We start from the raw sequence: 12880 nt of genomic DNA on the forward strand, positions 1-12880 counted from the left end.
TTTCTATAGATCCACTTGATGCTAGATGTTTGGATTCAATGGAACTTCTTGCAAGCACTCCCGCTACCCCCCACATTGTAACTCCCGACACCATTACACCACGTAATGGACATGTGTACATGAGGCAGACTGAACCACCTCTGGTAGCCAGTTCCCAACCGGATATGCAAGCCGAGATGCAAGGTGTGACTGGTCACCTTGACACCATTGAAGCCAACCTTGTCGATGTTTTCTCTTATCTTCGCCCGAGCTCGTCTCGACGTGGCCGTGGCCACGGTCGCCACTAGATTGGGGAGTATTCCTTTCCCCTCTTTTTGTTTTTCAATTTTATATATGTTTTGGGGATAAAACGAATTAAGTGATGAAGGAAGGATAAACATGTAGTCAAATTTTTCCTTAACTTGTTTTGTTTGAAATGGAGATATTCTGATATTGATGTGTTGGGATCGTTGGTTGCTAGTCTTGAATTTCACTTTATACTCTTGCTTTCTTTTGGATTGTGATCATGTTTAGATCGAATTTAATTTGTATGATTGGTATAGTTGGTGAATTGTTTTGTTGAGTATTGATATTTCATGCTTTTGTTGATAGAGATAAACTTGACTCAATGCACATAAACTTTCTTGTGAGATTTGGGCCTAACGAGCATACATTTTCTTTCTTGATCATTGTTTGACTTGTTTGTGCCAAACTAATTAGGATGTTCTAGAACTTGTAATCATAATACATATCGAGACTACATGTTGAACGTAATGTTTTAATGTGATAGGGGCACCTAGGATAAACCCACTTTTCCCAAAAAGCCTACCAATTTATATATCCACTAGTGAACAACATTTGAGCCTATTTCCATTTTTTTGTTTTATACCTCATAATTAAACCCGAAGCCTTTCTTTTTATTTTCCTCTCTTTTCACACCTTTACCGAGACTTGAGATCTTGCATCACTCTTGTTCCACGAGACAGAAAAAAATTCACTGTTTTGAAAAACCAAATTCTTCACTGTTTTGAACAACAACAAAAAAGGGAAGGACAAATCGATCGTTTAAATTGTCTTTCATATATTCTTTTTCCTTATTTCGTTACGCTTCATGTTAATTCATGGATTGTTCTTAATTATTTCGATCTCTTGTTTCAGTATTTTAAACCTTTCTTTTTGGCTTTTTCCCTGCCCTAACCTAAGCCCCGTTACACCTTGTTTAAAGACCTCTTGATTATTGCATTATGTTCATTTTTCATAGTGGAGACTTGATTGGATTCCAATTCTATGGTAACATTTTGGTTAGCTTCGATTTAAGCGCCTTCATTTACCCCAAACACTTTGAGCGGATATGTGTGAATCTTTGTGAGGTATTGAGTCATGTTTCATTGAAGTTGGCAATTAATTTGGATGTCTTGCTTACCTTAAATTTTCTTAGTTGTATCTTTGCTTGATTGTAACTTCAATTCGGCAAATATCATGGACTTAGTTCGATTGGATGTTTGAGAAATAAATTGAAATTAAAGATGTAAACTTATGACTTTGATATGTTAATTGGTGAATGCTTGTGGACAAGCTTTGAATAAGTGAGGGGAAATTTGGGCCTTAGTCATTGTTCTTTTGTGGCTTATTTGTTCATTTTCATTCATTTTCTGTGCAGGATGTCAGATTCTGGATATTGCACTAAAAGGAAAGAATTCTGCAGTTTTTTTATTTTCAGAATTGAAGCTAGATTAATGGGCATGAACACGGGCATGAAACATCCGATGAGGCTATGATGTCAGCACCTTCTAGATGATCTAGTCAGCGTTTCTAGAAGAACGAATGGATTGGCTGCACGTTTCTGGAATACAGATTTGGATTAAACTCAAGTTTAGGACAATATTTTAAACACTATATTTTATCTTTGTATTTTAGTTTAAATAGATGTTAGTATTTCAATTAGGATTTAGGATATTATTTTAAATAGTATTTTAGTTTATCTTTGCTTTAGGTATTTTAGTTTAAATAGTTTTAAGTGTTTTTATTAGGATAAAATACCTTATTTTAGGAATTATCTTTAGCTTATTTTTAGGAATTTGAAGGCTATAAATACCCTCTAAGGATGAGCCTAGAAACATATATCTCTCATCTGAGAATTAAATCTTCTTTTTCTCTCTAGCTTTCTCTCTATTTTTTGCACACTTCTTTATTTTCTTTTAAATTTCGTTTTCAACAATTATGCTAACTATGACTTTGGTCATCCTTAGCTAATTTTCTTTTATACCAAAGGCTAAAGCGAAGCCTCAATTCCAAACGTGAGAATTGTAAGGTACTTAAATCGCTTCGGATTTCTCTATGTTTTTTTAGCTTACTTTTCAAATCAAAACGATTTCAAAATTGGTCCGAATGATGTTATGGTTAATGTATGAAGAAGGATTTTCTTATTGAAGCATATTAAACTTCCCGAGAACACACTTATCAAAATTGTTTTCTAAGAAGAAACTGAGATCTGAATCAATTATTGATGAAACGACACAATTCGAGTTGGTAGCGAAGAATTGTCCTTGTAAGCCGACGTGAATCTTGAAGTAAAAATTTGTTTCGATGATCCAAGAATTTGAGGCAAAACTAAAGTCTGAGGATGCTTTTACTATAAGTTTCTCTTTATCTCAATCTCTTTAGATAATTTATTTAATTATTTTCTTTTATTTAGTTCTTATCTTTTATTAAAAAAATAACTTTTAAAACCCTTTTTTTATCTTTACTACTAGTATTTATTAATTTATTTTTCCCTTTTTATTTATTATTACTTATTTTAGTATTTTTCTTTTTAAATTATAATTATTTATTTTATTTCAAACCTCATCTGGAATTCTATCCTCCTCTAAATCAAAGAGTTTTACTAAATCACAAAAACCATAGTCCCTATGGATCGACCCTGCTTCTCTATACTACCTTTTCCTTTCTATTTATTAAGAAGCCAGAATTATTTTGATTGAAAAACGACGGTTATCAAAATGCTAAAATTGTTGATCCCCAACTAAATGTTCTCACTTCAAAAAATCTTAGAGGTGACACAACCATATTAAATGCACTTGATTACAAGATTTTTTTAGGCATGAGAACTCCCCTCATGATCATAAAATACACACACATGCAAATACCTTTACATCATTTTCAGATTAGTCTTCTTATATTTCGTTGATGTTTTGTATAAGTCACTTCACAGAAATTCGACCACCATTGAAATCATTTGACACCTTTCTAAACAATAAGTAGCACAAACTACACAAATTTTTTCACTCGTATCGGTCACAACATGACCATCAACCTAGAGTACTAACCAGAGTGAAACATCATTCAAAGTGATTTTACACTCTTCATATAGATATGGAAAATATGTGTCTTTAGTCTCCAGCTATCTTAGTGTAAAAATTAAGTACTAGTTCCAGTTTACTACCTCAGAGCACTTGAGACTATATATATATATATATATATATATATTATATGGCTTACTATAAGTTTCAAAAGTAACAAATCGATAACTAGCTTTATCGATTTGTAACAAATCGTCACACGCCATTAACAACTATAGGTGATAGAAAGCTGACGTGACATGTTAACTGCTAACCTAGAACACTGATCATTTGACCTGCCATTTGACTCCTCTCTAACCCCATTTTTCTCTCTTTCATTTTTACTATCTCATATTCTCTCATTTCTCTTTTCATTATTAATCAATATGAAGTATTAAATGATGGTTCTTCTTTGTTTTTGCTACAAAAACAAATGGAAGCCAGAAGGTGAGGATGGAGAAAAGAAAGAAAAGATATCCTAAACCCATCATGATGTAATAAATTAGCATCTTTATCTGCTTCGTCATCTTTGATCAAAACCAATTTATGTATCTGCAGGGACGGAGCCAAAATTAAATATTGACAGGGGCCGAAATATTAGACTATTTAATAAAATATAAAGACTTATTAGGTATTTAAACTCGAAATTCAGCATGAACCAATCGACCTTAGTGATTAAGGGATTGTTGTTATCCTTGAGGTCTCGAGTTCAAGCACGTATGTAGGGGTATGAGTATTCATTATCAAATAGTCGAAAGTATTTGTACAGATATTACCCTGTATTCACCCTAAATTTAAAAAAAACTCAAAACTCAAAAGATAACTTCTAATTTGTCTAATATTTAAACTTACAATGATTTAAATTGTAGTTAGACCAAAAATTTGAGAACACATACTTATCATTCTTTAGTTCGACCCCTACTTGAATAAATATTTAATAATTTTTTATATTTTTAAAATTTAAATATTTATTTTTACATGAACCAAAATACTATTAAACCAAAATTATATCAAATCTTAGCGCTAAGGGAGCTCCGTCCATGTGTATCTGGTCTCTTATTCCTAGATTTTGAAGTCATTCTTTAACCTTTAATATAAACATTGTCGTTATATTTACACAAACATGTTCTTGCTTCTCGTGAATTTCTTCGATAAACAATCACTTCTTCAAAGCAAAGTGGAAGTAAAAAATGTGCAAAGCCTTCTTCAATAACCGCCACTTAAACTGAAACAACAAAAAGTAGAAAAAGTTATCATTCGAATTTCAAAATTTCAAACAAATTTGAGAAATATGGAATCTGATCAAAAAGGAAAACTTGCATGTTTATATCGAAATTTGATGGTGTAAGACAAAAGCATGGGGTTGGTATCATAGACTTTGGATCTAGAGATGGAAATGGTGATTGCATTAGGTAACTCGTCAAAAATGTGAGTCCGACTCCTGGGCTACATCTGGAGTGAACGAGAAGAATTATGACATCATCGACGGTGTTGTCTCCTCTTGCTGCTGTATTTATAAGTACCGTAAACCAAGACCTGTTATAAAATCTCCTTTCAACACTTCGATTTCTCTCTTTTTTGGGGTTTATGGGTTCACTTTTTTATCGGGAAACCTAATAAGAAGAAGAGTATTTGAGCATTTGATATCGTCTGGGGGAGGGGGAAGAGATCTTGTTGCAGAGAGAGAGAATGGAGAATGAAGTAGAAAGAGATGGTAGGTCGATGATCTTTAACGAAGAGGAGTTGATAGTGGCTTGAAAAAAGGAATAGATTTTATAGACAAGTTGAGTCCTTATACGTTTGATAAGCATTCTAGAAAAGAGATAGCTAGAAAGTGGAAAAATAACGTTTGAGTGATAGTTAATGTGGGAGAAGGTTTCATTATCAAAGACCGCATTACTGAAATACTGCAATCAAGCATCTAAAAATGCCAATGGTACTAATAGATCCCTTAATGGAAGAGTTTTCCATTGTGATGAGTTTGTTCACGGTAAGAAAAAAATAGATGAGAATGGGGTTAGAGCGGAATCAAATTACAGGTTAAACGGTCAACATGACACATAAGTAGTTAACACGCCACATCAATTTTCTATCACCCATAGTAACAGTTGTTAACAGCAAGTGACCGATTTATTGCAAATCAATAATATTAGCGATCGATTTGTTACTTTTGAAACTCTACTGGGAAAAATGAAAATTTACTCAATCATTAGTGACCATTCGTTTAGTTTATCCATAAATTTATAATCTGTAATTGGGTATTTGGTTAGTCGCACATTTTACGTGAATTGAGAAATATATTGATTGGGTTGTCACGAAGAACAAATGTACTTTCTGTGAAACATTTTTTTTGAGAAAGCATAATTGATAGATCATAACTTTGCTCAAGTGATAAAAATAGGTATTGTTTTCGTAAATAATATTTGAAGGATGTTATATTTATAAACAATCTAAAAAAATTATATATCTAATGAACAAACCATTTACTTTTGTTTATGAAAAGGGTAAAGCATAAGAGTAAAAAGGGTGAAAAAGCAATTTTTTGCATTTTTCTCATTACATTTCTAAAAGTGATTTTTTAAAAATTAATTCTTTGTTTATAAACTAAGGTTGAATTTAGTTAGTTATAGAAAACTTTTATATATTGGGATAAATTTTATTTATTTATTTATAGAGTTAATTGCAACATATATCCTAAAAGTATAACTCTCATTTTAAATTTGTAACCCCCTAGACACGGTCTATGCGTTTCGACTAAGTCTAGTGAATCACATTCATGATTCTTAAAGATATTGTTCCGAAACCATTATTCAATCATGGTAAAATCACATTATAAATTATGTTTATGAAATTATAATAATTTATACCATAAAAATACAAATCATAAATATAATAAAGAAAAACAAATTAATTTAAACATGTTTTAAAAATCCAAATTTTCGATAAACCAAATGTAAGTAGCAAAGAAGTAATCTTTATAAAATCCAATACTTTAAAATAAGGCACATGTTACCAAAATAGAGTCAACTTAAAAGATGAAACATTACAATACGATATACTTCAAGAGATATGTTGATCCTCCAAGTGCTCGATCAGGTGAATCTAACCAACAGTATCTGAAAGGGAAAAACATTTTCGAAAAGTGAGCTAGGCTTAGTGTGTCCCAACATTACTATAAAATCATGATAGGTACACTAAACAAATCATAGTCCAGTAAATCTCATAAAAATTATACTGCAGTAAATCTCATAAAAGAGTTACCCTAAGGGAACATCTTAGGCCTGAGAGCCTACCCAAGATAGATTTCGGTGCCGTGGGGCCGACCTAAGAACACATCTTAGGGCTGCAGAGCCTACCCGAGAATGATCTCAGGGCCGTAGAGCCTACCTAAGAGTCACATTAGGTCCGTAAAATTTTCCAGCTTGATCAGAGCTGTACTTTATAAATTCGTATTCCAAAAATTCAATTGCACCGTGACATAAATTCCATAAATCCATAAACATGGTAATTATATACCATTTCAAAAAAAAATCAGATAGCAGTCATAATCCATAAACCATCACATTAAATCGGTGCATCAATAAAACAGTAACCAAAGAATTCAGTGTACCACATATTAAAACAAATAAAACATTTCAGTAATAAATAGGGAACACACCTCGATAATAGGTTCAAGTAATAGATCTATTGATTGTTGGTCTCACCACGCTCTACTACAGTTTTCGAACCTAATTTATAATAACACTAAATTACTAATGGGTAACATAATTAATCTCTAAAATCATAAAATTTACGAATTTTACGGGTGAATACTGGCACACGTGGTTTAATTGATCTAGAAGAGCTGGGTCGAGCTGTCGAACGATCCGGAGAGTCTCTTGTACCTTCAAACGATAATAATTTATCAGCCCTCAAGTCGTACTTAATTGTTCAAAGCTAAATTCTTAAGTATATAAGCATTTTCCGGGTTTGACTATCAATTTGGAGGATTTCGAGTCTGAATTTGACCAAACAGATTGCGGAATCGGAATCAGGACATCGAAAAACATAAAGTATGACTTTTCAAAAATTCAAATTCTAACGGGTTTGACTGATGATTTGGAGACCTTCGGGTTCGAATTTGGCGAAACGAACTTCAAAAACAGATTCGACACGTCGAAAAATGGCAGAATAGATATACTCGAACAAAATTAAAGGTCGTTTAATGGCCGTTTAAAGCCGGTCAAAGTTATGGTCAAAGGGGTTCAATAGTCTAAATTCAAAAATTCCCAAAATGTCACCTTTTTCAAAATAATTCCCAGAATGTCACATTTTTCAAAATATTTCCCCGAATGTCACCTTTTTCAAAATATTTCTTAGAATGTCACATTTTTAAAATATTTCCCAAAATATCACCTATTTCAAAATATTTCCCAGAATGTCACCGGGTCGGGTCGGTCAACGGGTCGGGTCGGGTCAGATCGGTCAACCCGGTTTGGACCGGTCAAACCGGTCACAACATCACCCAGTAGATTCGGAACTCCCCCACGCGCAGGGGCGGCGCGTGAAGGCTCTTACGGACTCCAAAAATTCTTGAAAAAATTTCTAAAAATTATTTTAAGCGATTTTGAGTCACTTACCAACCTCGGTTCAAATTTTTGAACGGTGGAGAGCTCGATTTCAACTCGGCCGAATCTTTGACTGCTCCACCTCCCACACGCGCCGCCGCCTACGGAGACAAGGACGACACCGTCGGACTCGTAACGACACTAGGAACACGATGGTGCAGGAGGTGTCGAAAACCGATCAACGATCGGAGATGAATTTAAGATTTTCCCGGCGGTGGTGCTAAAAAAACATCGAGACTTTGACTCGAAATTCACGTCGTTTGGCAGAGTTCCGCTATAATTGCTTTACTGGGTTTTGATCACGGGTCGAAGATGAACACGATGGTGATTTCAATTTGACGATCGGATGTCGAACGACGTCAGAATCGGACTTGAAAGTCGAGATTCGGGAGGAGTAGAAGTTTAAGAAAAGCTTTTGTGTTTTATGATTTCAATCAAAAAACACGTTTAGTTTATAACAAAACCTGCCGACACTTCTTGGAGGAATTCAGAGCTTAGTCCTTGAATTTCCTTCAACTTCTAAAATGACCTACAAAATTTTAAAACTTTTAATTTAGTCACCAAATTTCGCCCAATTAATAATTAATAATTTTTTTTTAAATTTTCTGGATTGTTACAATTCTCCCCCTCTACAAGAAATTTCGTCCTCGAAATTTACCTTATGAGAATAGTTGAGGAAACTGAGCCTCCATTGACACCAATGTCTCCCAAGTAGCTTCAGAGGGGCTTCGGTTACTCCATTGAACTTTTACCATTGGAATACGCCTATTCCGAAGAAATCTTTCATCTCTTTCTAAGATTTGAACGGGCTCCTCCTTATATGACAAATCAGGTCTCAGCTCTACCTCTTCAACCTGAATGATGTGACCCGGATCTGGACGGTATCGCCTCAACATTGATACATGAAAGACATCATGAATACGATTGAGCTCATGAGGCAATTCAAGCTGATATGCAACAGGTCCTAACCTCTTCAAAATACGAAATGGTCCAATAAATCTTGGACTCAATTTACCCTTACGCCCGAATCTCAATACTTTCTTCCAAGGTGATACTTTTAAAAAAACCTGATCTCCAACTTCAAACTAAATATCTTTCCTCCTTTGATCTGCATAAGCCTTCTGTCTATCAAATGCCTCTTTCAGTCGGTCACGAATTAATTTGACTATGTCCTCCGTCTCGCGTACTAACTCAGGTCCTAAAGTCTTCCGGTCATGCAACTCAGTCTAACGTATCGGAGTGCGACATTTACGCCCATAGAGTGCTTCGTAGGCTGCCATACGAATGCTGGTTTGATAACTGTTATTGTAAGCAAATTCAGCCAACGGAAAAAAGTTCTCCCAGCTACCATGAAAATCAATTACACAACCATATCCTCCATAATCTGAATCACTCTCTCAGATTGACCATCAGTTTGTGGGTGAAAGGATGTACTATAATCCAATCTTGTTCCCAAAGCCGTATGTAGCGCCTTCCAAAATCTCGAAGTAAATCTCGGATCTCGATCAGAAATAATAGACAATGGTACACCATGCAATCTAACAATCTTCGAAATATACAATCTCGCCAGTTTGTCCAAAGTATAATTTACCCGCACAGGAATGAAGTGAGCTGACTTTGTAAGTATGTCCACAATCACCCACACTGAATTTTTTTTCGAAGGAGTCATAGGTAATCCGGTAACAAAATCCATAGTAATATTCTCCCATTTCCATTCAGGAATCTTGATAGGCTGTAACAAACCTGATGGATGTTGATGCTCTGCTTTAACTTGCTAACAAGTTAAACACCTAGCCACAAAATCTGAGATGTCCTTCCTCATGGCGACCCAATGATACCTCTCCCTCAAATTCCGATACATCTTATCTCCACCGGGGTGCATAGCATATGGACTACTGTGAGCCTCATTAAGAATAATTTGCCTCAACTCAGCATCATCAGGCACATAATATCGACCCTTAAAGCATAAAACTTCATCCTGATCAAGGGCGTAATCTGAGCTTGTCCCCTGCTCTACTTTCTCAAAGATGGATAGCAAGGAGCTATCAAGGGGCTGCTTAACTTTAATTTCATCAACCAAAGTCGGCTTAATTTGTAATTCTGCTAACAAAGTGCCATCGTCATATAAATTCATCCTGGCCATTAAAGACCTCAACTCCGCTACAGCCTTTCGACTCAAAGCATCCACCACAATGTTAGCTTTACCAGGGTGATAATCAATCATACAATCATAATCCTTTAGAAGCTCTAACCAGCGCCGTTGTCTCAAATTAAGCTCTATCTGGGTCAGAAGATACTTTAAGCTCTTATGATCAGTGAAAATGTAACATTTCTCTCCATAAAGATAATGTCTCCAAATCTTCAAGGCAAAAATCACCGCTGCTAACTCCAAATCATGAGTAGGATAATTACACTCATGTGGTCGCAGTTGACGTGACGCATAAGCCACTACCTTACCTTCCTGCATTAGAACACAACCAAGTCCTGAATGTGAAGCATCACTATACACTGTAAAATCCTTCCCTGACTCTGGTTGAATCAACACTGGTGCTTGAGTCAAAACCGCCTTTAATTTCTCAAAGCTCTCCTGTTGTGCCTCGCCCCAATCAAACGGCACGTTCTTCCTTAATAGCTTTGTCAAAGGAGCAGCAATGATCGAGAAACCCTCGACAAAACGTTGAAAATATTCAGCCAAGCCCAAGAAACTGCGGATCTCAGAGATGTTCTTGGGTCATTTCCAATCCACAATAGCCTCGATCTTGCTTGGATCGACCTGAATACCTCGTACAGAAATAATGTGCCCCAAAAATGACACTTCTTGAAGCCAAAACTCACACTTGCTTAGTTTGGCATATAGACGATGCTCTCTCAAAGTTCACAGAACGATCTTCAAATGCTCGTCATGCTCTGCTTCCGTCTGAGAATATACTAGAATATCATCAATAAAGACAACCACAAATTGATCCAAATATGGCCGGAACACACGATTCATCAAATCCATAAAAGCTACGGAAGCGTTCGTCAAACCAAAAGGCATTACTAAGAATTCATAATGACCATAACTAGTGCGAATGACTGTTTTTGCAACATCGGACCCCTTAACTTTAAATTGATAGTACCCCGAACGAAGATCAATCTTAGAGAATACAGTAGCTCCTCGCAACTGATCAAATATGTTGTCAATCCTTGGTAATGGGTACTTATTCTTGACCGTCATCTTGTTCAACTTTCGATAGTCAATACATAGCCTTAGCGACCCATCCTTCTTTTTCACAAACAAAACTGGAGCTCCCCAGGGTGAGGTACTATGCCGAAAAATCCTCGATCGAATAATTCTTGCAATTGGACCTTTAACTCCTTAAGTTCCTTTGGAGCCATGCGATAAGGTGCCATAGAAATAGGTGAAGATCCCGGATAAGTCTCAATCTCGAACTCTACTTCTCTATCAGGAGGTAACCCAGGCAGCTCCTCCGGAAAAACATCAGAAAACTCGCTAATTGTACGAATCTCCTCGATCGTGGACAAGGAACCTTTAGTGTTCAGAATACAGGCAATGAAAGTCTCATACCCCTTCTTGATCATACGATCAATTTCCATAGTTGAAACAATATTGGAGAGATAGCCACGCCGTTCACCAATTAACACAATAGTCCAACCATTTGAAGTCTTCAGAGTAGCACACTTGTATTCGCAATCCAAATTTACCTTGTGTTTATTCAAGCAATCCATCCCAAGAATTAGATCGAACTCCTCTAAAGGAAGCTCCATAAGATCAGCGAGAAAAATTTCTCCCTGAACCTCCAGAGGACAACGCTGAAATACTTTATTCACTAATACTGCCTGTCCTACTGGACTCGTAACCGTAACAGTATTATCAGTGTTCTCGATCGGAATTTGAAGGTTTCGAGATACTGAGCTCGATACATAGGAGTGGGTGGAGCCATTGTCCAGTAATGCAAAGTATGGAATAGAATAAATAGTAAATGTACCTACAATAACCTCAGGCTCATCTCTGTCATCCCGACGTCTAGTGGCGTAAACCAAAGCTGACTGTCTAGCCTCAGAAACTGTTGGCCCTCTATTCTACTGAGGTCGGGCTCTAATGTCTGTCCTGGACGTTGAACCACGAGCCTTTAAATGGCTATGATCTCTAATTGGAGTCTGTACTGTAGTCTGTGAACGTACAGGAGTCTGGGTAGTGGTCCGTTCAGACAAAGCTAGCTGAGGATAATCCCTCCGAAAATGACCACTAGATCCACAATGAAAACATGCTCCAGTCTTCCTATAACACTCTCCCGTGTGCCGTTTGCCACAAAAGTCACAATGAGGCACTTGAAACGGGATCGAAGAACCACCTCTACTAACAACTGAAGGTGATAATGCTGCAGGCCTGAAGCGTGTATTGCTCCTCTGAGGGGCTGAAGTACGAGTCCTCTTACCGGACTGTGCGGATGATTCAATAGAGCCAAAAGATTTCCTAGATCGCTCCTGATCAACACGCTCTCTACCAGAAGCTAAAGCCTCCATCTCCTCAGCATCTTTGGCTCTGTTCACCAGCACATCAAAAATCTCATCTTGAAGGGCTACTACCTGCCTACGTAGCTCATATCTGAGTCCGAGGGAAAATTTACGACATCGATCTCTCTCGGTAGGCACCAGACTGATTCCATACTTTAACAATTTTAAGAACTCTATCTCATACTCTGAAATAGTCATATTACCCTGAACCAAGTCCTGAAACTGCTGTCGTCTCTGGACTAAGTAACGCTCCCCCAGGAATCGGCTCCGAAAGCGCTCCTTAAAGAAATCCGTCAAACGATCGGTAGGAACACTACTGATCACTGACTCCCACCAGGTGTGGGCATTGCCATCTAACATCGCTACTGCCCCCAAATATCTCTTAGTTGGGTCCAAACCCAACTGATCCATGCGTCTTTCTGTATCCTGGAGCCAATC

This window comes from Hibiscus syriacus, unplaced genomic scaffold (genome assembly GCF_006381635.1).
Source record: "Hibiscus syriacus cultivar Baekdansim isolate YM2019G1 unplaced genomic scaffold, ASM638163v2 tig00000340_pilon, whole genome shotgun sequence".
Taxonomy (NCBI): Eukaryota; Viridiplantae; Streptophyta; class Magnoliopsida; order Malvales; family Malvaceae; genus Hibiscus; species Hibiscus syriacus.